Source organism: Macaca mulatta, chromosome 2 (assembly GCF_049350105.2).
Source record: "Macaca mulatta isolate MMU2019108-1 chromosome 2, T2T-MMU8v2.0, whole genome shotgun sequence".
Lineage (NCBI taxonomy): Eukaryota > Metazoa > Chordata > Mammalia > Primates > Cercopithecidae > Macaca > Macaca mulatta.
In genome coordinates this window covers 11000848-11028608 of record NC_133407.1, presented here as the reverse complement: position 1 = coordinate 11028608, position 27761 = coordinate 11000848, and the positions used below count along the sequence as shown (strand labels likewise).

General features: G+C 42.1%; 2 long non-coding RNA genes across 4 annotated transcripts in view; one reads left to right on the top strand and one right to left on the bottom strand.

The window, feature by feature from the left end:
* The window catches only part of LOC144338984 (uncharacterized), a 202365-nt gene extending 195786 nt beyond the window's left edge, over positions 1-6579 (bottom strand). For all 3 annotated transcript variants that reach the window (XR_013413502.1, XR_013413503.1, XR_013413504.1), the window contains exon 1: positions 6421-6579. This is a non-coding gene — a long non-coding RNA (uncharacterized LOC144338984). The remainder of the gene's footprint in view (positions 1-6420) is intronic.
* Positions 1-27761, top strand: part of LOC144338987 (uncharacterized) — a 179042-nt gene that overhangs the window by 105244 nt on the left and 46037 nt on the right. The window lies entirely within an intron of this gene.

Below are 27761 nucleotides of genomic sequence, written 5' to 3'. Positions count from 1 at the left end.
ACAACTTTCTGACATATCAAGTTTTCTCTATGAGACAAACACAAACTGGCTTCCAGAGACAGCAAGTATATCCCAATATTGAGACCTGAATGTCCTCATAAAGAGCATACTGTTGTGGTCAATATCTACACACTTCCAATAAATAAAATGCTTTGTCCGTACTATGCCAATGTCAGTAAAAGTAATTCAATGAGTAGCCGAAACCATGCCTTAACTCAAAAGCTCTCTAGTCCTGATGCCCAGCTAACTCTCCAAAGCATTTACTAGTGGGACCTCGGACAGATGAGGTAGTCTTTTTTGGTTCGTTTTCAAATCTGAGAAAGAGGAGTATTTATCCTGATAGGGCTTCTAGGGGAAAATAATCAAAGACATAGTACCTGGCACATAGTAGGTTCTCAATAAATGTAGTCTGCCTTCCCACTGTGCAAATAAATGCCCAAGAAATCTGAAGAGAAATCTGAATGCCCATGTTCTAGTTGTAAATGACAGGCAACATTAGAGGGTAACTTCCTTTGACCCAAACCCTGAGTGTGTGGCAAGCAAGTCTTTTATATATGAAGGCCTTAATCCAAAATTAGATTTACAGTGCACATCCTTTTAGCCCTAACAGCTCTTTAATGAGCCCATTACGTTAACAAGTAGCTTGGTAGCCCAGCTCTTTGCTCTACTCTCTTTTCATCTGCTCAGCAAGACCACAGGCATTAACTACATAAATATATTCTGCATTTTGAAAAGAAAAAATAAAAAGACCCTGCCACCCGGGATGCTTATCCCTTCAAGGAAGTCTCAGACTTTAGCAACAACAAAGTGTTGGTGTGTGAGACCCCATAGAGTTCATGAATTTCAGATGCTTGTAAGAAATTATCTGTTTTGCTGGACTCTTGCTGGGATCAATCAGCCCCTCAGTGGTTGGTACAAATTAAGAGCTAGTGTGATGCAAGAAGAATATTTTAAACACCATTTGACACCAAGTACTCCTCTGTCCTCTTCCTGCCTCCCTCCCTTCCTCCCCTCTAACTCTTCTACCAGCCACCTTTTCACCCCCTTTCCTTTTTAACTGTGACTCCCTGACTCTGCTCAAAGTCGTGAAGTGTAATGAAAGTAATGGCACATGTGTCTTTTCTGCAGAGGGATACTGTTTATAGAGTGATTTCCCATCATCTCACAGGATCTCCCAACCGCCTGGTATAGACACCAAGCAGGACTATCACCACCTCACCCTACTGTCTCCCTCTGTCTTTCCCAATGTATTCCCCATCTATTCCCCACACAACTGCCAAAGTAATCTGCTGAAGTTCAAATTGAATCATGTCATTCCTCTGCTTAAAATAAATCCTTGGTTCCTCCTCATTGCCCAGAGGATAAAGGTCTGCTAGGGTTTACCCCTACCCTCCTCCTCAGCCTTGTCTCTTACCACTCCTTTCTCATTCATTCTTGCAATTCTCTGAATACCTTAAATGACATTTTGTCTTCCTATTTTTCTCTGTCCCTGAACTACCCACATCACCCTGGTCATTCAAGTATTAATAGCTAACTCATATATAGCCTTAAAGATTCAGCTCAACCAACTCCCACTCCAGAAAGCCTTACCCAATTCTCTAAAATGACTTAGGTGCCCTAGTGCTATATTGTGTGGCACTAGTGTTTGCTTCTGGCATAACATTTATCAGACTGCAATATCATAGCCAGTTAACCGTCTGTCCAGACTCCCCACCTCCAACTAGACTGTGAGTTCTTTGAGAGCAAGTGTAGGTTTTGTATACCTCCACAATCCTAGTGTCTGGTACAGTATCTCATATATGGTAAGCCATGAATTCTCAACTTGGTTACTTGTCATGGTTACCTGAGCTAGTTTATTCATGATGCAAATCCTCTAGATCTAACTCTAGAGTTATTAAATCAGTATGTCTGTTGCAGGTAGAACCTAGGTTTTCATGTTTTGTTGAAGCTGTGATGATGATGTACAGCCCTAGTTATGAATAATGTGGTATGTAGGTATTAATAAATATTTGACCATCAGTGAATGAATGAATACATAATGTCCCCATTTTAGAGATGTTGAAACAAGTTTTAGAGTTAGAAATTTGGCCCATTTTGCTCAACAGTAACTTTTGGAAAGATAATGATCTAAAGAGGTATAAGATAAAGCCTTTCTAGACTAGAGTTGGACTCGAGTTGTTTTATGTGCATGCAAATCACCTGAATTACTCTCTAGCTTTTTCAAGTACAAATAGGCCTTTTCATTTAGGGAACTTAGACTGACCCAGTGTCTAATACACAGTAGGTCCTCACTATTTGTTGAAGTGCAACTGCATGGCGTGAATCAAAGAGCCCTGCACCTGGAGTGAGCAGCCTTGAATTCTAGGCCTCTTTATGATATTAACTGTGACTTATTCTGGGGTAAGAATTTCCTCGGGCTTTAGATTCCCTATCTGCACAATCAGAGGTAGACTAGATGATCAAAGGTTGCTTTCAGCTCTGACATTTTTTAATACAATGAGTGCTGGAGAGCTTGAATCTGAATTTTGGCCTAGTCCTAGATGAAACACCTTCACTATGACTAAGTTAGATGGCATCTGAGGCCCACAGGAGAAGTGACATGAATACACTTTTTAATCCATCACGAATGTGGCCAGGATGGAGTGCTACCTTTTGTTCTGCTGAAAGACAAGCGAATATTCAGCCCTAAGAACCCCCAAGGCTTGCCTGAGATGCTCACCTTGGCATTCAGACACCAGCAAAGATCTCCCACTCTTGATAATGTGAAGCCACTGTCACAGGGGCCTCTGATACAAGGGCTGACTCCCTGGAGGAGCATGGCATAGTAAAGAATGTGGAGGGAAGGCATGGGCTCTCTGACATTCACAGAAAAATAACAATAACCTAACATATGCACCCAGAGTGATGGTGTGCAAATCATAGATAATTTGATTTTAACAACCTTGCAAAAGAAAGAAGTAGGTATTATACCTCTGCCTTGCACTTTGGGAAATTAATGCTCAGAGATGTTGAAGGATTTCTGCATAAATGTAAAGTGATTAAATGTAGGAAACTGATGGCAGATTTTTCTGGCTCCATTGTAATATTCCTTTGGCTACATCATATTGCCTCTTTTTCTTATTTTATCTGTTGGATACTTACAAAAATCCTGCAAGGGAAAAAGGGCAAATATTTCCATTTCCATTTTATGGAGCATAAAGTTGAAGCTCAAAGAGAATTTTCAGTCTCACACCAAGTAGCAGGGACTTCCATTGCACTTTATGGTATATCACTACTGCTTCTTTTTTATTGTATTTTATTGTACAATCTAGCTTCTACTCCATCAGAGAGTTAGAAAATACTGGTAATGTAATTTGCAGTTTTCTAACAAGAAAACTGAGGTCCAGAGAAGTAATATTGGAGAAATTTATTAAAGATAAATTTATGAGTTTGGGTTGGCAGTGTCATCATTGGAAATCAGCCCCTATACCATCACAGGACCAGAGTACCACTCAGAGATATGGTGCAGGGGACTGTAAAATGATGAAGAGTTGACTTAGATATTCATTAAGCTCCTTCCTGACTATATGCATCCATGGTTCTATGCCTAACCCAAAACCCCCAGTCAGGATCTCATCGGTCAAGATGTGAACCCAAGTCCTCCAAATCATACTTTATCCAATGCATTTTTTGCCCTATTCATTCATCTTTCCTTGGCTCACATTTCCAAATATTTCAGAATCCAGATATCTAGGTGTAGGTGTAGTTATCATTTGAACACTGGCCAGAACAGGAGCTCTCTGTAGGTTTACTGAGTAAACACTGACAAATTGGCCACTCAACAAATCACACATATTAACATGGAGTAGGCTTCTCAAACAACATGAAATGATTTTTAAAAGTTCCTAACTTGGAGACTGGATCTTGGCTCTAGTCCTGAGTATTCCATCAAATGCCTTTAGGAACCTGATCAAAGTCACTTTCTGTTTCAAGGCATTGAGTATCCTCCATTGTAACATGACTCTTGGACAAGAGTTCTCTTTTAAGCTCAGCAACTCAAGACCACAAGACTAATTATCTTTGCTGCCAGCCATGGTAAGGCTGGAAGACAAGGAGCTTGCAATAACAAGCTTATCCAGGTGCTAACCAGAGAAAGTCAGGCTTAGCAAAGTCACATTGACACTCTTTACCAAGCTTGAATCCATTTGAGTTTGGGAGGTAAGAAGTAGCCCAGAAATAATGCAATGAAAAATTAGCCTCTCCTCTTAAGTCCTAAACGGTCATATGCCTTTGAGCTCCATTGCCCAGTCTCAGGTTGGCACTGTCTTCTGTCAGTAGCTATAGTATTTCCCCCACAACAACCCATCTCTATTTCTCATCACTGTCAACCCCATCCTCCATATCCCTAGACAGAGCTCCCTGCTTATGTTCCTACCATTTCTTGGCTGACAATCAATTTTCCTACCTGTCATTATCAATTCTGTTCATTAACTCTCCCACCTGTCTCAGCTGAGGCCTCCCGACACCAAAAAGCATCTAAAAAAAAAAAGACAATGTTCCCAAGCAGAATAATTGAAACTTCTTGCACATCTAGAGAGCCTTCTGTCTGAAACCCTCAGAGCCATTTTTTAAAAGTCAGTAGAAATGTACATTTTATACTAGAGAGGCAGACTTCACCATTCTAGCACAACCAAATGAAAAGTAAAGCAGAAACCAAAAAACATTCAGCAACTACTTCTTTCTTTGTGGTTCACAGAATGCAAAACTGGTCTGACCATTTTTTTTAGTTCACTTGTTAATTGCCTGTAGTTCTTTTAAACATGGCCTAAGAAATGATTAATACAGCAATAATACTGTGAAGGTGAAAATGCTAGAGAGACGATCTTGTGCCTTTCTCCAAGGAGTTCCATGAACTGCTAAGTTGCTAAGACTTGATAGGAACTTTTAGAAAGACTTCTGTAGCACTACAAGGCAGTAATACATATTGATGAAAAATCTGTTATCAGACTATCTGTATTTAAGAGTTATAATAACAACAGCTATTCTTAGACAATCCTTTACCATTTATAAGGTATTTTCACACGTCACGTCACTTTGCAGTTACTGTTTCCTCTATCCTGAACATTCCTCCCTCGGATATCTACCTGGCTTGCTCCCTTACCTACTTCAGAACTGTATTCAAATGTTGTCTTTCCTATTGGCCTAAAAGAAAATGGTAACTGTGCCCACCTTACCTGAAACTCCCTATCCCCTTCCCATGATATGCTTCTCCTCCACAGCACTCCTCACTATCTGACTTGCTATATATTTTACTTATAGAATGTGAGCTCCCTAGGGAATGAGATCTTTGTTACTTTCATGGCTGTATTCTCAGTGCCTGGATTACAGTAGTTGCTCAGTTAAGACCTTTTGAGGGAATAAAAGAATACATTGTGAATGCAATTATCCCCACAGCCTTGAGGAGCAGGAGGCATCATTATTACTATTTTGCAGATGAAGCAACTGAAACTCAGAGAGCTAAGTGGTCAGACCACATGGATGAGAGGGGCAGACCCAGATGGCCTCACACTGGCTCACTCTGTGCTCTCCAGAGACCACATCTCGGAAACAGACACTTTAACAAGTGCACCCTCCCACGCAGGAAGGAGTGTCCAAGTCAGACGGGTGCTGAGGGCTATAATGCTCAACCCTGTGCCTGCACCCCTGTATTAGCCCTCTCTTGGCACCTGCCTTACCTACTCTCCAGGGAGTGTGTTCCCAGGCACCCACTGTATTTGATGAGCACCTGCGGGTCTAATTATACCATTAAGGTAGGATAAACAAAGGAAAAGGAAGGAAGAAATATTACAAAACAAGCAAGCCTGAATGGTCAACACATCAACACAGTAATTACATTTCTCCAAAAAGAAAAAGACAGGAACTAAGCATTTCCACCTAGCTCTTTTCGTTTTCAAATGGAAGCCTCCTCTCCCAGCTAGCTGCAGAGCAGATTACCTGTGCTGGCAGCTTCCCCACCCTCACCATGCTCCTCGTTTCCTCTATTGACAGAAGTGGGCCATTACTCTTCACTAAAATTCAGTGTCCACACACTTGCCCCTTGACAACACTCTGGAAATTGATCTCCTTAAATGTCTTTGGAACTAAATTAAGGCAATTTATTCTTTCCCTGATCCACATGGGTGTCCTCTGGGACAGAATCATTGCTAAAAGGATGATCATGATTTTTTGAAAAGGGAGGGAAGTCTCTCGGGAAGGAGGCAATCCAAAATCTTGGTGATATTGAGTATAAGTGATTTTAAAAATCAAATGCCATTAGTACTGCTATACTGCTTACAAAGAACATTCACATCCATTATCTATAGGATTTAAGCTTTGTGCTACCCTATGAAGAAGTTGAGAAATACCTTTTTTATAGACGACAGAACTGAGGAAATGACTTACCAAAATTCACATCCCTGTAAGTGAAAGAGCAACAAATATTTGTGTTTGGGTGAGGGAGAAAGGACAAGATGGAGGAAGGTGAACAAGGAGGCACAATCCATGTTGCTTCCGGGTTCTTCCTCCCCAACTTTTCCGCGCCCGGGAAGATGCAGATCAACCGAGCATGCGCCAGGTGACGTCAATCCGAAGAGATCGAAACTTACCCGGCCACGCCTATGGAGACACCCCTATTACGCCCTTATCCCGCCCACTGCCCGCCCCCTTCCAGTACCAATGCATAAAAGTCCGCTGCCGGCAGGAGCCGGCGTGACTTCTTCGGCGCCGCATCGGTGGACCGGGAACCTCACTGGAGAGCGCCCGCGCGACTTCCCTGGCCCCCCACACCTGAGGACAGAGAACCTCGCCGGAGAGTGTGCGCATATTTGCAATAAAAGACTGCCACTTTCTTATGTACTTTGGCCTCATGTTTAATTATTTAGCTCTCCTAAATTAAATTAAATGAAACAAAACAATTTGAATCCAAGTTTTCTGACTCTAAATGGAAAGCTTTGCACCACAAATATGGCATATATATGTACATGTGTATGTAGAGAGAAAGACTGATTCTTTCTTTACCCTGCACCTTCCAAATTGTCTTTTCCAGACACCTCACTTGTCTTTCCTGTACTCAGATAGTATTTTCCTGCATCAGAGAGCAGGACTCTGGCAGTCCCCATACCAGCTATGCTCAGAGGTCAGCCAAGTATTTGGCTTGCTTTAAGAGCATGGACTTTCGAGTCAGACAGACCTGAGTTCCAGCAGGGATAGATTGCACTGATCCTCAAAGTCTCCAACCACCTCACAGGGTTGTTGACAGAATTATATGAAAAGACACCATGTGATATCCATCACAGCACACGGCACACAGAAAATGCTCAGTAAATCAGAGCAATTCTTGTTGAGTACACTGTTCACTTCTGTGTCACATCTGGGAGGTGGGGGTCCAGGCTGTTATCTTATCTTACACTATTGCCCAAAGCCTTTGCCAGAGTCACTCTCTGGGCTTGAGTGTGCATGGGAGCAGTGATGTCCTCTCCTCTGAGAAGTTCTGGGTGCTGAACAGTAGCAAAGACAGCAGCAGGCATTCCTGTTTTCTGAACATTTAGTGTTCTCCATAAATAAATGCCATTGATGTCGTCAGCCGCCCTACCATTAATCCTATTTTAGATGTATTAACACCATTGATTGTGTCCATAGACCTGCTAAACACTGAGTATTTGTGTCACTGCAAAATTCATATGTTGAAACCCAACCCCCAAGATGATCATATTTGGAGGCAGGGCCTTGGGGAGGCGATTAGGCCAGGTTAGAGGCCCTCATAAATGAGATTAGTGCTCTTGTAGAAAGGACCCCAGAGAGCTCATTTGCCCCCTTCAGCCATGTGAGAACATAGTAAAAATATGGTGTGATATTATGAGATTGTATATGTGTATGTGTGTGTGTGTATGTGTGTGCGTTTTCATTAACAATTCCCAGTTTATCACTCCCTTAGCCCTATTACAGTCTTTTGTTAAAATGTGGGGGCACTTTAGGTGTCAGAAAGCAGAATCTCTCTCTCAATGACCTTCTTCTGCTGTTTTTCACCTGCTTCTTTTTCTCCACAAGGCAGGCTTTAGAAACTAAAAATATACTCTAATCTTCCCCCACCTCTGGCCAGAAAGAAATTTTCTGACCCACCCTGTCTGACTGTACATGATAAGACCCCTCCTTCCAAAGAGGTTCTGCCTCATGCCCTGGGGAAGGAACACTGCACAGAGAGGCCAAAAAAGAATTGGAACAGGCAGGACTTGCTGGGTTTCCTCGCTCAGTTATTAGTATTAAATTATACCCTTCTTGTCCAATCACATTTCTACATGGCTGTCAATCAGGCCTATCCAGTGAAGTCTCCATAAAAGACCCACGAGGACAGAATTCAGAGCTTCCAGATAGCTGAACATGTAGAGGTCCTTGGAGGGTGGTGCATCCAGGAATGTCATGGGAGCGCTATGCCCCTTCCCATACCTCGTCTTATGCGTCTTTTATTTGTATCCTTTGTAATATTCTTTATAATAAACCATTAAGCATAAGTAAGCATTTCCCTGAGTTCTGTGAACTGCTCTAACAAATTTATAGAACCCAAGGAGGTGGGTAATGAGATCCCTGATTTATATCTGGTTGGTCAGAAGCACAGGTAGAGCAGCCTGAGGTTTACACTAGGCATCAAAAGTAGGGGACAGAGGCCTGGTGCGGTGGCTCACATCTGTAATCCTAGCACTTTGGGAGGCCATGGCAAGTGGATAATCTGAGATCAGGAGTCTGAAACTAGCCTGGCCAACAGGGTGAAACTCCAACTCTACTAAAAATACAGAAATTAGCCAGGCCTGGTGATGGGTGCCTGTAATCCCAGCTACTCAGGAGGCTGAGGCAGGAGAATTGCTTGAGCCCAGGAGGTGGAGGTTGCAGTGAGCTGAGATTGCACCATTGCACTCCAGCCTGGGTGACAGAGTGAGACTCTATCTCAAAAAAAAAAAAAAAAAAAAAAAGTAGGGGACAGTCTTGGGGACTGAGCCTTCAACTTGAAAGGGCTCAGTAGATAGCCCTGCAGGTAGATAGTGTAAGAATTGAATTGAATTGAATTGAATTGAGGACATCCAGCTGTATCCACTGCAGAATTGATTGCTTGCTTGATGGTAGAGAGAAAATCCCAAAACATTTAGTCACAAAAGTCTTCTGTGCTGACTGTTGTGGCATAAGGGCAGAGAAGAAACATTTTGTGTTTACTCCACGCTCAGATGGCCATCTATGAACCAGGAAGCAGGCCTTGCCAGACACCAAACCTGCCGGTGCCTTATTCTTGAACTTTCCAGCCTCTAGAGCTCAGAGAAATAAGTTTCTATTGTATATAAGCCACTCAGTACTGTGGTATTTTGCTATAGCAGCCTGAAAAGACTAAGACAGGCCCTATCACATAAAGATGCAAAGAAAACCTCGGTAACTCAACAAAGGATGCAAACTGAAAGAGTCCACCTGTCAGAATGCAGGCTCTTCACCACCACACTATGCCACTTAAAGAGTGAGCAGGCCCCTTTGGAACACCTGTCTTCTCCTGCAGCAGGACTGACCCCTTCCAAGTACCCTTTCCTACCTGGCAGTTCCACCCTGGCCAGTCTGTGGCTCAAGCCACAGCTACAATCACAAAATGTTAAAACTAGACAGGCCCAGAGATTTAGTCGTCTTACCCAGTAACTCCCTCATTTCTCAGATGAAACTGAAGCCCGGAAGGGAGGTGAGCTGCCTGAGGCCTCACAGTCTCATCCCATAACTGGAATGAAACTCAAAACTGTGAGGACATTGTGGGCTATGGGAAGTTGCTGTACCGGCTGCCTGGTCGCTTGGCTGTGCCTCTCCTTTACCTTCTCTGGCACAGCGTGCAGCTCCTCACCCCCCTGTCAACACAGGCTGTGGTATGACTTGGTTTGTCATAATATTTTGTTTGAATTGTTTGATTTAAAAATAGATATATTTATATATAGGTATCGATATAGATAATCTGTGCTTTTTAACATAGGCAGCCACAAATCTTTTTGGGAAAGTAGGTAAAGAGCAAATGAATGTGTAAATAAGCCAGGCAAGGTGGCTCACAGCTGTAATCCTAGCACTTTGGGAGGCCAAGGCAGGTGGATCACCTGAGGTCAGGAGTTCGAGACCTGGCCAAAGTGGTGAAACGCTGTCTCTACGAAAAACACAAAAATTAGCCTATAATCCCAACTACTCAGGAGGCTGAGGCAGGAGAATCGCTTGAACCTGGCGGGCAAAGGTTGCAGTGAGCCGAGATCATGCCATCTCCCTCCAGCCTGGGTGAAAGAGTGAAACTCCGTCTTAAAAAAACAAACAAATAAACAACAACAGCAAAACAAACAAAAAAACTGTAAATAAGTAGATTACTGACAACTTAGCATCCTTTTCATCATTCTTTCTGAAAATTTTGCAAATTCTGAAGTAGGTAAGTGCAGCGAAGAAAAGCAAATTTAGCAGTGAGTATGGCTCATAAATTACTTTCCTAAAGGCAAGAAATAATAAGAAATGTGGGTCTATTTCTTCTCAAGGTAGAAAAAGAGAATGTCAAAATAGTGCTGCCTGCTGAATGTTGAAAAGCAAAAGCACTGAGCTACTAAGTCAGAATGACAGTGCGTATGTTGAGAGTGGGTCATTTCATGTGCTTAGGTACTTAGAAACCTGATCCTTAACCACAGTCCCCACTGTGCTTTCCCTCCCCTCTGCGTTCTTTCTGGTCCCTAACTTAAAGAACTAGGACCTTTGCATGAGCATTTGTCTGAGGATTTTAGCCCGAGCTGTTCCATCATTCTGAAACATTATTTCTGTGTATCTCTGCGTGGCTGGTTCCCACTGGTCAACAGCAGCTCAACTTAGGTTTGACTTCCTCACGGAGGCTGTCTCTGGCCACCCTATCAACTCCTCTTACCACTCCAGCAAAGCACCTTGAGTTATTCCCATCATAATATCACTTATCGCTACTTGTTTTCTTCCAGAGTTGATAATTGTTTCTTCCCCATTAAAATGCTCACTGAGAACAGGGACCTTGTCTATCATATTCACCACTGTTTTCCCAGTGCCTAAACCAGTACACAAGAAGTAACTGTTAAATGAAGGTAAATAATATCAACAAATACCTTATATTCTAAATCAAGGGTCTAATTCACAAACTGGCCAAAAACCATCGATCGATCAATACTTACTTAACAGTCAATGTGTGCTGGGTGCATTTTATGAACTGGATGGGGGTGGGGTAGATGCAGAGATGAATATGATTAGTCTCTGACCTCAAGAAGTTGATGCCCTGGTTGGAGAGTTAAGACATACACTTTTAAAAATAAAACTTAAGTAACATAGCCAGCACTCAAGGACAAATAAAGGGTTCAGAAGGCAAACGTATTGAAGAATAAATACGAAGGATTGAAGGCTAAATACAAAGGAAGGTACAGAGAAGGCACGATGCCTGTCAAAGCCACAACACATGAATGGAAGTGAGAGAGACCAGAAGCAGCCTCCCAGTCTCCCTGGCCAGGGACTTTCGACACCATCGCAGGCTTCCCTTGTGCCCCTGTGACTCCAAGTGACGTGGACTTGGAGAGCTTGACTCTCAACCTGGCACCTAGAGAAGAGCCCACATTTGTCCAATGTTCTCTCTGTGAACCATGTTATACAAGTTTCCACATGTCATCTCAGTTATTCCTCACTACAACCCTGACTACAGGAAGGTGTTACAATTCTCATGTTAGATTAATACAAATGGAGACCCTAAAATGAAAACTATTTCACCCAAAGTGACACAGTCAATGGAACCCGGTATACCTGCCTCTATAGGATCTTACCCTTTCCCAGTTCACACATCTGCCCCCTTGCTCAAAACCGAAGACACTTCCAAGTTCACACAACAATTAGGGATTCATCACCTAGCGGGTGCTTTTCTAAAACCTGGCGGATAGGAACAAGGACTGAGTCCATCATTACTCCTTTTGCCCCACTGCAGAAACAGAGCCCTTCGGAAGACTCACATGTTCAAAGGAGAAAAGAATGGTGGTTGGAATGTGAAAATGCAATGTCTTGGAATTCATTTGGTGTTCCCACCCTTATTCTTGATTAAAGTATTCCCTGGTGACAAGTTCTTTAAAGAATTTCTCTCAACTCCATTCTGCGGTGTGGAGTAATTGTATGTCATTAAAAGCCTAGGAATAGTCAAGATTGCAAAATTCTTGCTGTGCTCTTGGCAAAATCATTACTCACCAGCCAATGTTTAGAAATCAAAATGCTGCCCTTAAGTGCCATTAAACACAAATATTTATCAACGCTGCACCAGAATGTTAGGCTGACGAAGGTTGGATGTTTGTGGGTGTGCTTGTGTTTGCATAATTAGATTCAGGTTTTCAACAAGAACAAGCTGGCTTACTGAAGTTTATGGCCTTCAGATACCCACCTACAGGAAAACGGGAGGCTTTCGCTTATTTATATCTTAGAGAAATGTTAAAATCCTCAGAAGTATGCCCAAAGAAAGCCAGGGAAATTTCTGTTTCACTGCTTTTTACAGGCATCATGAAAGGTACTGCCTATGGTGAAACAAATACCAAGACAGTCAGGAGAGATGAAAATGGACATCTAAAGCTAAATAATGATTCAGGATAGGAAATATGGATGGATAAATCATCATTTAAAAACTTCTAGAGTTTGAAGAAAATGAGGCTTTCAATCTCTGTCTTCAAGTTTCCCTACAGGTGGCCGCTAGAGTTAGTATCTACTAAAACAGATGAGAAATTCTACCAAAGCACATGGCTTACTTAGGTCAAGGTTCCTGGCAGCCAATTCTGAGATGGGATTCTCATTCTGGGGATTTACTGGGGGGAGTGCACTTGGGAGAAGGAAAGTAAAAGAAGCAGAATAAGTCAGAGGGGAAAAGCTCAGTCAGAGCCAATCCCACAGGAGCACAAATCACCCACAGTCAGTCCCACCCTGAGGCAAGGGAAGTAGCCCTTTGCACAACTGTCGGTGGCTGAGGACTGTCCTGGAAAGGCTCCCATTTTTCAGAGAAGTGATGCAGGCCTGGCTGGTCAACACTCACAGCACCTGGGAATGAGTACACACATACCAAAGGGGCCTGAGTCGGGCACTGGCAGCATCCACCATGGTACATGTGACTCTTCTTATGAAACTTTTATTTCATTCTACAGGATAAGGTGCAAACTTTTCAGCAAGGAGTCTGAAACATTCTGTGTTCTAGCCTTAACTTCATGGCTCTGAAATAGATTTTCTAAAAATCTAAGACTACTTAATGTATTTGTGCAAATGTCTATGTGTATGTTGAATATATCATCAGAGAAGAGTCAGAGGATATCCACCCCTCCTTCTACCAATAGCTTCTCTGCCCTCAGAAGAAAGTTAATTTCTGAGCCTGCCTTTCTATGGGTCCCAGACTAGCCCTCCAGCCTTGTCTCCTATCACCTCTTTCGACACAGCTCAACCTTTGATAGCGCAATAAACTGTTAGTTATTTCTCAAAGATGCTGTGTTCTTTCACCTCTCCCAGACTTTATGACACTTAGGATCAATAAGAGATAGACTAGCACAGAAAACGAAAACCCATTCCAACCATTCCTTAATGTGACCAGCATTATGGTCTGAAAGTACAGTCTTAATGATCTTGGGCCATTTTTTAAAACCTCTCATGGTCTCTGTCAAGCAAGGCCTAAATCCCTGGTGTGGAATGTCCTCTGCCTGTTTTTCTGCCTTCACTCTCCAGTTCAAATGGCACCTCTACTGTGGAGCCCTCTCTGACCCACCCCAGCCTTTCTATCCCTTCACAGCCCTGCATTACCTTTTCCTAGCACTGCTGTTATTCTGCTGTATAGAATGATCTGTTGTGTAGGTATCTACCTCTACCATCAGATTGTTTCCTGATGGCAATGCCTTTCACAGCACCTAGCACCTCACTGGGTGCGAAGCAGGTGCCAGTGCAGACATACTAAGTGGAAGAAAATAATGCATTTCTAAGGAATAGGCTCCAGGGAGAGTCCTCACAGACACTGCGGGACTTCCACAGGGAACTCATTTAAAGTACCTTTAGATTAACAAAATAAACAACGACAACAGATGCTGAGACTTATGGGACACTTATTATATCAGAATCCACGTTTAACATTTTACATGAATTAACTGATTTTAATCTTATTTGGCAGGTACTAATTTTATTGCCATTTTACAGAAGAGAAGACCATATTGTGAAAGGAAAATAAATCTCAGGACTCCAAAATCACGAAGCCAAAAGGAAAGGTCAAGCTGTGAATTGTGTCAGGCAAACGTGCCTCCTATTTTAGTTCTCAAATGAGATAGTTACAAAGATTGCTTTAAAAGCTACATATCTCCCTCCCAATTTGCCAACAGGAAATTTCTTGTGGGCCTCAAGACCTTCACCTAAGCCAATTCTGTTGAATTTCACCCTGGCTATGTAAATTGATAGCTTATCTTCACCGGAGAAGTACAAAGGTCATTCCTCTGCTCACCTGAGACAAATGCATATCCAATTGCTTCTTCTGCCCTATTCTTTATGCAAAAATGCAGATTCACTGAGTCAGACTAAGGCATAAGTGACTATTCTTCTACCCCCACTCACATGTTTATGTCTTCAATGAAAGGTTATAAAAGATCCAAAAGAATGCAACTTTTTGTCTCTTATCTACCCACCAGAAGTCCTCACTTCCAGTCGTCCTACCTTTCTGGGCCGAACCAAAGTATGTCTGACACATATTGATTGATGCCTCATGTCTCCTAAAATGTATAAAACCAAGCTGTGACCCAACCACCTTGGACACAGGTCAGCCTCCTGAGGCCGTGTTATGGGCATGTTCTTAACCTTAGCAAAACAACTTTCTAAGTTAATTGAGACCAGCCTCAGATATTTTTGGGTTCATAATATCAGGGAGTTTATGTAACTTGTTCACGATCACACAGCTAGCAAGTGGGAGACCAGGGCATTAGAGCCAGAATGCCTTTAACCACAAAGTAATCAAATGAAGGAAAATTACTCATGCTCCCATATTTCCGAACTGTCGACCTGAGAGGCAGCGCCACGATGAAAAGCACAGTCATGGCACTTTTTGTGAGCAACAATTAAGATCCCTGTACCCATTCATTCCCTTTCTTTCAAAGGAAAATGGTTGGAATGGGAACAAAGAAAGTAGGTTCTTAAGGTATATTTTATGCTTATATATTTGTAAGTTGTTTTGTTTGTTTATTCAGAAAGGCTTTGAATTGGAGCGGGAAGAGCGCCTCTTTGAGTCATGGTTTCCTGATTAGTAAAGTAGACTTTTGCCTGTTTTATTTATTTCAGAATGCCTTTGCATGGATTCCCCACTCAGGTACAAGCTTCACAGAAGTGGAGATTTTACCCAACTTATTCATCACTGTTTCTTCAGACTCCAACACAGTGCCAGGCATAGCATAGGCCTCAATAAACACTCATTGGCTGAATGAATCAAAAATGAGACACTAAGGGAATACAGTGTTTCTTTCTCATAGGGTGGTCCAGGGACCACTCGCTCCTTGGTTACCTGGAGAGTTTGTTTAAAGTACAGATTCCTGGGCTAAAAGTGACTTCTTCACTCATTAATGTTTGAGAACTACTGATATAAATGTTATGCAAGGGTCTGCGAACTGTTCGATTTAACAATTTAATGAAATTAACTTCAAGTGAAGTTGTAATTATCATCTGATAAAGAATGAAGAGGGAATCCTACTGTTTCTCTCCACTTTTCCTTTACTTCCTCATTCTTTTCTACTTTCCCTCCCTGTATTAGTCCATTCTCACATTGCTATAAAGAAATACCTGAGACTAGATAATTCATAAAGAAGTTTCATTGCTCAAGGGTTCCAAAGGCTGTACAGGATGCAAATTGGCTTCTGCTTCTGGGGAAGCCTCAGGAAGCTTCCAATCATGGCAGAAAGCAAAGCTAGAGCCAACACTTCACATGGCCAGAGCAGGAGACAGAGAGAGGATAGAGGCGCCACACACTTTCAGACAATCAGATCTCATGAGAACTCTATCATGGGAACAGCACCCCCATGATCCAGTCACCTCCCACCAGACCCCACCTTCAGCATTGGGGGTTACAATTTGACATGAGATTTGGGTGGGGACACAGATCCAGACCCATATTATTTTGCCCCTGGCCCCTCCCAAATCTCATGTCCTTCTCACATTTCAAAATATAATTATGCCTTCCCAACAGTCCCCAAAGCCTTAACTCATGCCAGCATTAACTGAAAAGTCCAAAATCCAAAGTCTCATCTAAGGCAAGGCAAGTACCTTTTGTCTATGAGCCCATAAAACAAGTTAGTTATTCACAAGGTAAAAAGGGGATACAGGTATTGGGTAAATAATCCTATTCCAAAAGGTAGGGCTATAGGCCCCACACAAGTCCAAAACTCAGCAGAGAAGTTATTAAATCTCAAAGCTCCAAAATAATCTCCTTTGACTTCATGTCCCACATCCAGGGCACTCTGATGCAAGGGATGGTCTCCCAAGGCCTTGGGCAGCTCCACCCCTATGGCTTTTCAGGGTTCAGTCCATGCAGTTGCTCTCAAATAACAGGTTATTTGAAATAACCAAAGTGCTAGCAACAGCCTTTGAGATCATTAAAGTCACCATTTTAATTGGGAAATTGAGTGCCTGTGACTTTTCCAGGTACAGGATGCAAGCTACTGGTACATCTCTCATTCCAGGGTCTGCAGGACAGTGATCCCCTTCTCACTGCTCCACTAGGCAGTGCCCCAGTGGGGACTCTGTGTGGGGGCTTCAACCTCACATTTCCCCTCTGCACTACCCTGGTAGAGGTCCTCCACGAGGGCTCTGCCCCTGCAGTGGGCCTCCTCTTGGACATCCAGGCTATTCCACACATTCTCTAAAATCTAGGCAGAGGCTCCAAAGCCTCAACTCTTACACTCTGAGCAAATTGACCACCACATGGAAGCTGCCAAGGCTTCCAGCCTGCACCCTCTGAAGAAGCAGCCCAAGCTGTACCTGGGCCCCTTTGAGCCACAGCTAGAACTGGAGTGGCTGGTATGTAGGGAGCAGTGCACTGAGGCTGCCGGGGGCAGTGGGGCCCTGGGTTTAGTCCATGAAACTCTTCTTCCCTCCCAGGCTTCTGAGCCTGTGATGCGAGGAGCTGCTGCAAAGGTCTTTGAAATGCCTTTGGGGCCTTTTCCCCATTGTATTGGGTATTAGCACTTGATTCCTTACTTATGCAAATTTCCACAGCCTGCTTGAATTCCTTTCCTGAAAATGGGCTTTTCTTTCTACCAAATGGCCAGGCTGCAAATTTTCCAAACTTTTATGCTCTACTTCCCTTTTAAACATAAGTTCAAGTTTTAGGTCATTTCTTCGCTCACATATATGAGCAATAGGTTGTTAGAAGCAGCCAGATCACATCTTGAATGCTTTGCTGCTTAGAAAGTTCTTCTACCAGATATCCTAAATAATCACTCGCAAGTTCAAAGTTCCACAGATCCCTAGAATACAGGCCCAATGCAACCAGGCTTTTTGCTAAAGCATAGCAAAAGTGACCTTTAATCTAATTCCCAGTAAGTTCCTCTTTTCCCTCTGAGACCTCCTTAGGCTAGACTTCATTGTCCATATCACTATCAGCATTTTGGTCATAACCATTCAACATGTCTCTAGGAAATTTCAAACGTTCCCACATCTTCCTGTCTTCTTTGGAGCCCTCCAAACTCTTCCAACCTCTGCACATTACTCAGTTCCAAAGTTGCTTCCACATTTTCAGGCTTTTTTTTTTTTTTTTTTTTTTTTTTTTTGAGACAGGGTCTCTCTCTGTCACCGAGACTGGAGTGCAGTGGCATGATCTCAGCTCACTGCACCCTCCACCTCCCAGGCTCAAGATTCTTCCACATCAGCCTCCAGACTGGCTGGGTCTACAGGAACATGCCACCACACCTGGCTAATTTTGTTGTTGTTGTTGTTGTTGTTGTTGTTGTAGAGATGGGGTTTTGCCATGTTGCCCAGACTGGTTTCAAACTCTTGAGTTCAGGTGATCTGCCCACCTCAGCCTCCCAATGTGCTGAGATTATAGGCGTGAACCACTGTGCCTGGCCTTAGGTATCTTTATAGCAATGCCCCACTCCTTGGTATCAATTTTCTGTATTAATTCATCTTCACACTGCTATCAAGAAATACCTGAGATTGGATAATTAATAAAGAAAAGAGGTTTCATTGCCTCAGGGTTCCAAAGGCTGTACAGAAAGCACAGCAGCTTCTGCTTCTAGGGAGGCTTCAGGAAGCTTCCAATCATGGCAGAAGGCAAATGGGGAAGCCAGCACTTCAAATGGCCAGAGCAAGAGGAAGAGACAGAAAGGGCAGAGGTGCAAAACAATCAGATCTTCTGAAAACACAATGACAAAAACAGCACAAAAGGGAAATATGCTCCCATTATCTAATCATCTCCCACCAGACCCCACCTCCAGCACTGGGGATTATCATTTGACATGAGATTTGGGCAGCAACACAGATCCAAACCATAGTACTCCCCTTTCTTCTCCTCCTCCGTGGTTATTTCTATTTTCTGGCTTAGGGCAAGGCCCAGGAGAACATCCATAAATGCTATCCTCTCTCTTGTCCCCAAGGATAACACAGTCCAACAGAAAAGAGGATAGAGTAATTTATATTTTGATATAATCAATTCTACAGAAGATATAAGCTAGGGCTTCACTTCTCCCAAATTATCAGAGTGAAGAAGGTAGTTGCCAGTTTGTGTTGGGCTTCTTTACCTTAAGTGCCATCCTTGAAATGTTGAAGAACAAAGAAACCAAGGAGAAGAAATAATTTTAATCTTAAAGGTTTGATTACTCTTTTCTTTAATAATGTTCTTCTAATTCATAAATACCTGGCTTTTCTTCAATTTAGCAATTCAATGCCCTTCTCTTCCCAGAACCTGCTTCCCTGGGTCAATAGTTCTTCCATCCAGACTACGTCAAATTTACTTATTTGCTTTTTATTTGTGCCCGGGTTACACACATGGTAGATTTGTAAATACTGGCGAGCAAACACATTTTCGATTGTAGTAAATCCTAATGAGCAAGAATATGCCTTGAAACTCCTTCTACATGATACTTTTCTTGCCTTTATTCGTTCCTATTTTGAGTGGATTTTTACCATCTCAATTTCAGGTACAGACAATATCTGATTCTTTTTCTGTGGACTAAACTCTGATTACTCAAACACTTACTATGTAGCACCGTTGGGGATAAAGGTTTATTTATTGAGTTGGTGTCATGAGCTAAGCACATTATATTTATTGCTCAATTCAATCTTACAATATACTCCAAGAAGAAGATACTATTATCCCCATTTACAGAAGAAGAACTGAAAGTTCAATTCCACAGCCAGTTAATGTGATCGTACTCAGGCATTTTTGATGACAATTACCAAACACTTTTTCCTTATACCACTTTGCCTTCTGCAAATACATGGTCTACAAAGGAAAAAAATATGATATTTGCACAATTATCTACTATATTACTACACTCTTCTCTTTCAGCATTTTGCCTGACTCTCTCTCTTAATACTCACTTCTGTATCTCTACAGTGAGAAAAGCAAAGAAGCAGATAAAGCCTAGTCGGTTGGAGAAAATAAGGTTAAGTGTATGTGAAGTTTAAGGCATACTAAGAAAACTGATAGGAGATATAATATGAGAAAGACTAAGACCAGTTAGTCAAGAGACTTGAGATGTTTAAACCCAACCTTGGAAATAGTGAGAAGCCACAGGCTGTGCTTGAGGGGAATAGATATAACCCAGACTGTGCAGAAGGGGCAGGCACTATCTTGAGATTTTTGAAAACAAGTCTCAGAATTTATTCTGGACAATGACATATAGCCAAAAATTCTAACGATCAGCTTTTAGTTTCAGCTAAAGAAAATGACATGAGTTGACACAAGTCAAGACAAAATAAAACATTTTCCAAAAGGTTATCACATTCCTTTCCCCCTAGCTGAATGAATCCCTGTGAATTTGTGAGCTCATTCTGAAGAGCTCTGGAGGGCCTTGTCAGGAAGGTGTTGTATAAACCACTTTGCCTCAGTGTTATATTCCTGAGGACATGTTTATGAGAAAGAAACATCACCTGGTGGGTGATGTTTTTCAACAGATTTCAAGGGGTCCAGAAGTCAATATGACAATACAGGACTCACTTCTCACATCCCCTTGCCAGGTAGGTGATGGTGGGTGAGTCTCTGATTATCAGGCCCTTGGAGCATTATTACGCCCCTCTGCTCTCTGAGCTCCTTTTGCTGGTGGCAGATGAGAAAGCAGCAGAAGGGTCTGTCTGTAGGGAATGATCATTGTCAGATTCTTCCTCAGACCTCTGTCCTTTTTTTGGGCAGTGGGCACCAGCCAAGCCAGACCTTTAAAATCCATCAGCATGTGGTCTGTCAGTTTCCTGTCATGGAGGAGAACAAAAGGAGCACTAACTCAGAGATCCCTGGGCAGAAACCCATTGTGCTGGTGACAATATGAAGTTAGGAGAGATATCACATCAGCTGAGGGCTGCAAAGCATAGGGGACTCTGAGTCAATCTGACATCTTTGGTTTTCTTTCCAAGTCTGCCCATTGGCCACTTCTTATACCATAGAGATCCAAAGTCCTCAGGCTATTTCCTCCCCCAAGTATTCAAACCTGCTCCCTGACCTCTCACTGACCCTGGGGTGTCAACAGCTAAAATAAACGCCCCCTAACCCACCCACCTACCCCACACACTGGCACTTGCAGGCATTTCATGACTGAGAGTGATTCACTGAACTATATGAATTTAGGCAATGTCTTAGTCCATTTGTGCTGCTATAATAAAATGTCTAAGACTAGGTAATTGATGAACAACATAAATTTATTTCTCACTATTCTAGAGGCTGGGAAGTCCAAGATCAAGATTCTGTGTCTGCAGAGAGTCAGTCTCTGCTTCCAAGATGGCATCTTGTTGCTGTGTCTTGACATGGCAAAAGGGAAAAAGGATCTAGCTAGTTCTCACCAGGCTTTTTATCTATACTTAATTTCACTGATGAAGATGAAGCTGTCATATCCAGTCACCTCCTAAAGGCCTCGCCGCTTAATAATATTGCCTTGGAGATTCGGTTTAGCATTAATTTTGGAGGGGACACTAATATTTACATTATAGTAGGCAAATTGTTTGGATTCTCTGTGGCTTCATTTTCTCATATTGAGATGGAAATGACGTCGTCTTCTCCATTTTGCTATGTGGAAGTACCACGTAGCTGGAAATGCTACTGTGCACATAACCTCACCTATGAGCAAGGCACATCCATCCCAGAAGCCCTCCCACCTTGTCATCTTCCAGGCAGCTCTTGAGTAGTTTCCATGCCTCTTAGCAGAGATCATTTCATTGGCCTGCCCATGAATTTTCTGTGATCTTCCATCACTTACTGAATAAAGGCCATGCTTCTTATTTGAATATGCCGAGTTCTACACAAATTGATCCCAATCTACCTTTTCTTCTTATCTCTTGGTGATGAACATTAGACAGTATCTGTGGATCACCTGCTATGAGTCAGGCTCTATTCTAAGTATTTTACCTGCATTGATTCATCGATCCTCATAAATATTAGTTAGGTAGGTTTAGCATTCCCATTTTACAGATGTAGAAAATGAGTTTAAAAAAGTGATTTGTCTAAGAATTTCATGGTTATTAAGTGATAAAGCTGAGGTTCAATCTAAAGCCAAGTCTTTTGTCTAGGTGCCTACACTTTTCCTGGATATGCTCTGGGTTTGAACAACATATGCAAAACACCATGCTTCAGATATGCACGTTCTGTTTGTCACCAACACTGTGCCTTTATTTTCCTATTACCTTCCCCTGGCATGCCCTCACCTTATTCTACACTCATCTAGATCTCATTCATCCTCTAAGGCTTGATCCCGGCGTGACTTCTTTCAGGAAGCCACTTTTCCTTATCTCACTGAGAATGACTTGTTCCCACACCAACTCTCCGCTCTGGGGCTCTATGTGCCCTTTGACTTCCCAGGTGTTATTGTTACTTATATGTTTGTCTGGGTACTCTATTAGGCGGCAAGACTTGTGAGGATGAGGATAAGTCTTATCTGTCCTCATACCTCCTAAAGTATGCAGGACAGCATTGTGCACTCACACTCCCTTATAGCACAGTGCCAGCCAATTTCCAGTCGCTCTCATGTTGATGCAGTCTTCAATCTTCACAGCAGGCACAAGGGTTGCCAGGAAGGAGGAATTCCACTACCATTTTACAGATGAGGGATCTAAACCTCAGAGGGAGAGGATATTACCAGCCATAGAGATAACTGCAGGGACAAGCTGGACAAAATGTTTCTATTGCTAGCCTCTGATATTTCTCCTCCACCAGTGTTTGGCCCTTTACCTCTTCCATGCGTGCAGTGAGTGTTTGCTGACATTTTTCAAAAGCCATATAACGTGGTACAAAGAGTTAGATAATAAAAACAGCTAACATTTGCTGAGCTCTTAGTGTGTGGCAGGTACTGTTCTGAAAGGCAGATCATTTAGTCCAAGCAACAACCCTGTAAGGTGATAACCATTATTATCACTAGCTGTTAAGAAAAATCACAGCCAGACAGAGGACAGAAGTTAAGGCAGTGAAGACAGATTTTATTCCAAAGACTATTGCAATAGGGGAAGAGAGACTCCAGTGTAGAACTGGGGCTCAATTCCAAATCCATTCAGAACACGTGGGAATTTATAGGCAAAGAGGAATGTGTAGTGGGGCATTGGTAGAAAAAAAATTAGTAGAGGAGACATAAAGTCTGGGGAGATTTGGGCTGAATCAGCCTCACAGAATTCTTGCTGAAGGCAGGCCAGGGTGATTCGCTATCACCTGGGGATAGTGGGAATAAGGAGCTTGGTCAGCTATCAAATATTGAGTGTGGGGAGGTCTTCCTAAACTGACTTAGCAGGATTCTTGCTAAAAGTACACGGTACAAGGAAATACTTGCAAAAGCCTTGTTGGAAAGAGGATTCAGGGGAGCCTGACTAAAGTCCGACTGAGCAAAAAACCCTTGTCACAGCCCCATTTTATTCATGAGACTAGGAATCACAGAGAGGTTTAGTAGTGTTCCCAGAGTCACAGAGTCATAAGTAATGGAACCAGGATTTGATCACAGAAAGTCTGACTCCAAGGCTCCTGCGTATAGACACCAGGTTCTGCTGTCTCAAAAGGCAGTAGGTCTAGATTTTGATGCCTATGTGCTCTTGGACATGTCTGAGTCTCACAACCAATGCAGGATACCCCTTGCAAGGCCCTGCATGTAGTAGGTGCTCATTAAATGTTAGCTCTGAAAGTTGCTGTGAAGCATCTACAAGAGCCCAGACCAGGCAAAAGTCTTCCATGGCAATGAAAAAGCTTGACAAATGGAAACTCATAATTAGCTATTTATTTCCAGCTCACCTCTACCAAGTTCAGATAAAACATTAAGTGCCTCATTCCAGTCATGAGAAAGAAGTAGGCGAGAGTCAAGGTTTGACATTGGGTTTTAAAAGCTCTTAAATAATTACAGTGTTCAGAGTAAACAGGGCCTTCATGCTTCATTAGGCAATGTGTATTATGGCTCCATTAACACACTGCAGAGCTTTTCCATTTCCCATTTTTTGAAACACGCTGAGAAGGGAGCTGAAGTCATCAGTGTTAATTGATAGCTAACAGAAAGAAACTTCCTAAAAGGGAAATGACTTTTAGGTCCTAATTTGATTAATTATTAAAGCTCCTGGTACCTATCTTGATGGGGTAACAGGAAAACCAGATATTGTTAATATTTACTCATGTGAAGACACAGCCTGTTTATAGCCTCCACATGCCTGAACCTTTTAGTGTTTGTTCATGAATCTCCAAAGGTAAGTAGGAAAGCAAGAAAGCTTTAGAGATAATTGAAAATAAAGTGCTGTTCTCACTTTCACTCCCCAGAAAATCCAGGACATGTCTTAGGTGAGACAATTGAAGAGAAAGACCTCACTTTTGCCCCTAGACTATTATCTCTCAGCTTGCCCTGATGCTTCGATAATCCACAATACTCACTACTTTGGTTCATAGTAAAAGAAGCAATCTTTAAATAATTGGGATGAGTGCTCATCTGAGCAAGTACCACTCATTAACACCTTTATAGCCACAGATGCATACGTAGATGTAGATGTAGATTGATAACAAAGGGATAGAGAGACAGACAGACAGACATGCAGATGTAGATTGATAACAGAGGGATAGAGAGAGAGAGAGAGAGACAGACAGACACAGACATAGATGTAGACATAGACCTAGACATAAACCTAGACCTAGGTATAGATTTGAATGTATGGATATTCTAACAAACATATGGAGGCTATTCAGAGTAGTGATTAAGGGATGGACTCTGGGGCCAGATTCCCTAGTTCAGATACCGGTGTAATTACATATTAGCCGGGTGCCTTTGAACAATATATACCTAAACCTTCCATGACTCAATTTCCTCATCTGTAAAATGGAGATTATAAAAAACAATAGCAACATGTGATTGTTGTGAGATTAAAAGTGTGAATAAGAGTAAAACTGCTTAAAACAGTTTCTGGCATTAATTAGTGCTTTGTTAATATTTTCTGTTGCTATGATCATTTTTTTTATGTGTGTGCCAGGCTCTGCTGTGGGGCTTGGGCCCTAATTCAAGAGATTCATCACCATGTGCTTTAAGGCGTTTACTCGAGTAACTACTACAATTTAGAAAACAGTAAGAGCTTTAGAGAAGAACATCAATCAGAAATGCTGGATGAAGGTTCAGAGAGAATGAGGAAACTTTCCAGGAGAGAGAAAAAGACATGCTGTATAGAAGAGATTAAGAGGACAGTCTGATCCTACAGGAAATAGTGTGAACAAGTGCCTTGAGGAAGGAAACATTGAAGGGTTTCTACCAAAAGCAGTAACACAGAGTACTAGTTAATTAACCCATAGAACTAAGCAGGGAGAGGAGCCAGTCAACTCTGGGGAGTAGGTGACGAAGTTTGAAGGAGCCTACTTAAGTTCACAATGATAAATGGTGCCAGGAAGCACTCCACAAGACCACAAGGGATAACAATGAGATCACCTGGACACAGGAAGGGGAACATCACACACGGGGGCCTGTTGTGGGGTTGGGGGAAGGGGGAGGGATAGCATTAGGAGATATACCTAATGTAAATGACGAGTTAATGGGTGCAGCACACCAACATGGCACATGTATACATATGTAACAAACCTGCATGTTGTGCACATGTACCCTAGAACATAAAGTATAATAATAATAATAATAATAAAAAGAAAGCCATGGGCCACCAGAAGCAGACCATCATACACATACCATCATCAGCAGAAAGACAAAGCAGCCTGTCAGCTAAAGGAAATGCGGTCTCCCAGCTCTTCCTTTCTCTAGTCTACCTGAGACCTTGGGCAATTCCCTATTCTTTTCTGGATTGCATTTGCCTGAACTATAAAATGAGAGATTGGGGTTAATCCCCCAAAACCCTCCCAGCTTTGGCATTCTAGGACTCTTATAAAATTTTGCCAAGAGCTGGGGTACGTCCTTCTCTGCCCCCCATCACTCACTTCCACACCTTTCTTACTTCTCCAATTCCTTATTTATATATAAGCAGATTCAAAGAAAAATGAACAAAAAATAACCCCAAAGCGAAAACCTTAGGAAAGGGTTACAGTTTTAAAAAGCAGAGATAGAGATGGAAATCAGACTGGGCACTTCTGCAGACAGAGTGGGAACAACTTTATGGCAAGGCCACCCTTTCAGAGCCTTCATGACTTGGTTGTGAAGCTATTAAGTAGCTCAAACCACTCTTTTTAAATAAAGTGGTTCATTTGAACAAACACTTCAAGCTAAGAGGCAATGTTACTGCAACTAGAACTGGAGTGCTCTGCAAAGAATTAAGACAATTTCTCACTGTCCTTTATCCTCCCCACTTTATGCGAAGTTATTTGAATTAGTGTTCATCCAATATCAGGTTGAGTCTTTCTATTCCCCAAGTTTCTCAAGATTCTACAATGTCACTTCTATTGACATGATTAACTTCTTATTAACTTTAATGGAAGCTGTGGGCGTGAAGTCCATTTTGTTCTCAGGGACTTTTGTTTTTTGTTGGTAAATTCTGGAGCTTTATTTGACTCATCATTATAAATATACATTAGGTAATGACTGCTAAGGACACTGGTTATTGAATAAGATGGAACTTCTGCCTCCGACTCAATAAACTAATAGATGTTCAGGACATGAAGAATCACGAAGGTCACCGAGTCCTGCCATCAGTCAAATCCCGAATCTCCTTTTCAACATCCTAACAAGTTCAGCCTCTGCTTGAACAGATCCAAAGGCTGGGAACTGACTTCTTTTAAGTGTTCACTGTGTGGCAAATGTCCATACCCTTTTGCTTCCTCACCTTTGAGTATGGTCCTATTTGCATTCATGAATTCCACTTAGCCATGAACAGTGGTTTTCCCAAGGGCCCATCTTGAGATTGTCATTAACTGCTCGGACTATGCCTAGTCTCAGAGACCAATTCCTTAGAGACTGTGCCAGTAACTTAGGGAGGGACAGTATACAACCACAGACTGGCCCGTAATTGGCTCAGCAAAGTATGATAATACTAGCTGTGGTAAGCAGAATAATCGCCCTCTGACCAATAAAAGATATTTATATCCTAATCCACAGGTACTCCAGGTCTGGAATACAGATTCTCTCTCCCTTAGAAAGTACTAAATAATTATGAGGCAATTTTTCCTTTCTAGTTTTCCTTTATTAATTGCTTTAGCCAGTCACAAAAACATGTTTTACCTTGTATTAATCAGGGTCACCACTCAACATATTTTCTTGATAGATAGGACTAATTAGAAGTTTCCAGACACATATCTATATTTGAAATAGATATCTTTGAGATATCTCAGAGGGATTTGGGAAAAAACTATTGATTCACTGGCAACATTCAGAAGTCACCTTCAAGTGGGTTAATTTCTAAAAATATTTCATATATGATGAATGTCATGTATTTCTGTGAAATTCCATGCCAGAGAATATTTCCTAACATTTTTCCTGACTCTTTGAGCTACACCCTAGTTGCCTCCTGTGGACACCTTATTTTAGTACAGTTTTGAGATGTAAAAGACATCAGGGAAGAATCTCAAGGTCACCCTTTATTCATAACTCTCCTTAAGGTCTTACGTCTAATTGCCATCTAATCCTGTCATTTCTTTCCCTCCAGAATGTCTATGAATTTATTCCCTCACTAGATCAGGCTTCCAACTCTCACATGACTGAGATCCAATAATCATATTATCTCTCCCTGCTGCCAAGCCACATTAAATGAGTGCTAACCAATGAGTGCTACGTTGGGCTTTGGAACCAATGAACGAATGCTAGGTTGGGCTTTGGAAGTGACCTGTCTATTTGCTCTGACCTTTGCCTTGTCCCAGACTAAGGCATTGACTTCTTTTTTTTTTTTTTTTTTTTAATACTTTAAGTTCTGGGGTACATGTGCAGAACGTGCGGGTTTGTTACATAGGTATACACATGCCATGGTGGTTTGCTGCACCCATCAACCCGTCATCTACATTAGGTATTTCTCCTAATGCTCTCCCTCACCTAACCTCCAGCCCCCTGACAGGCCCTGGTGTGTGATGTTCTCCTCCCTGTGTCCATGTGTTCTCATTGTTCAACTCCCACTTATGAGTGAGAACATGTGGTGTT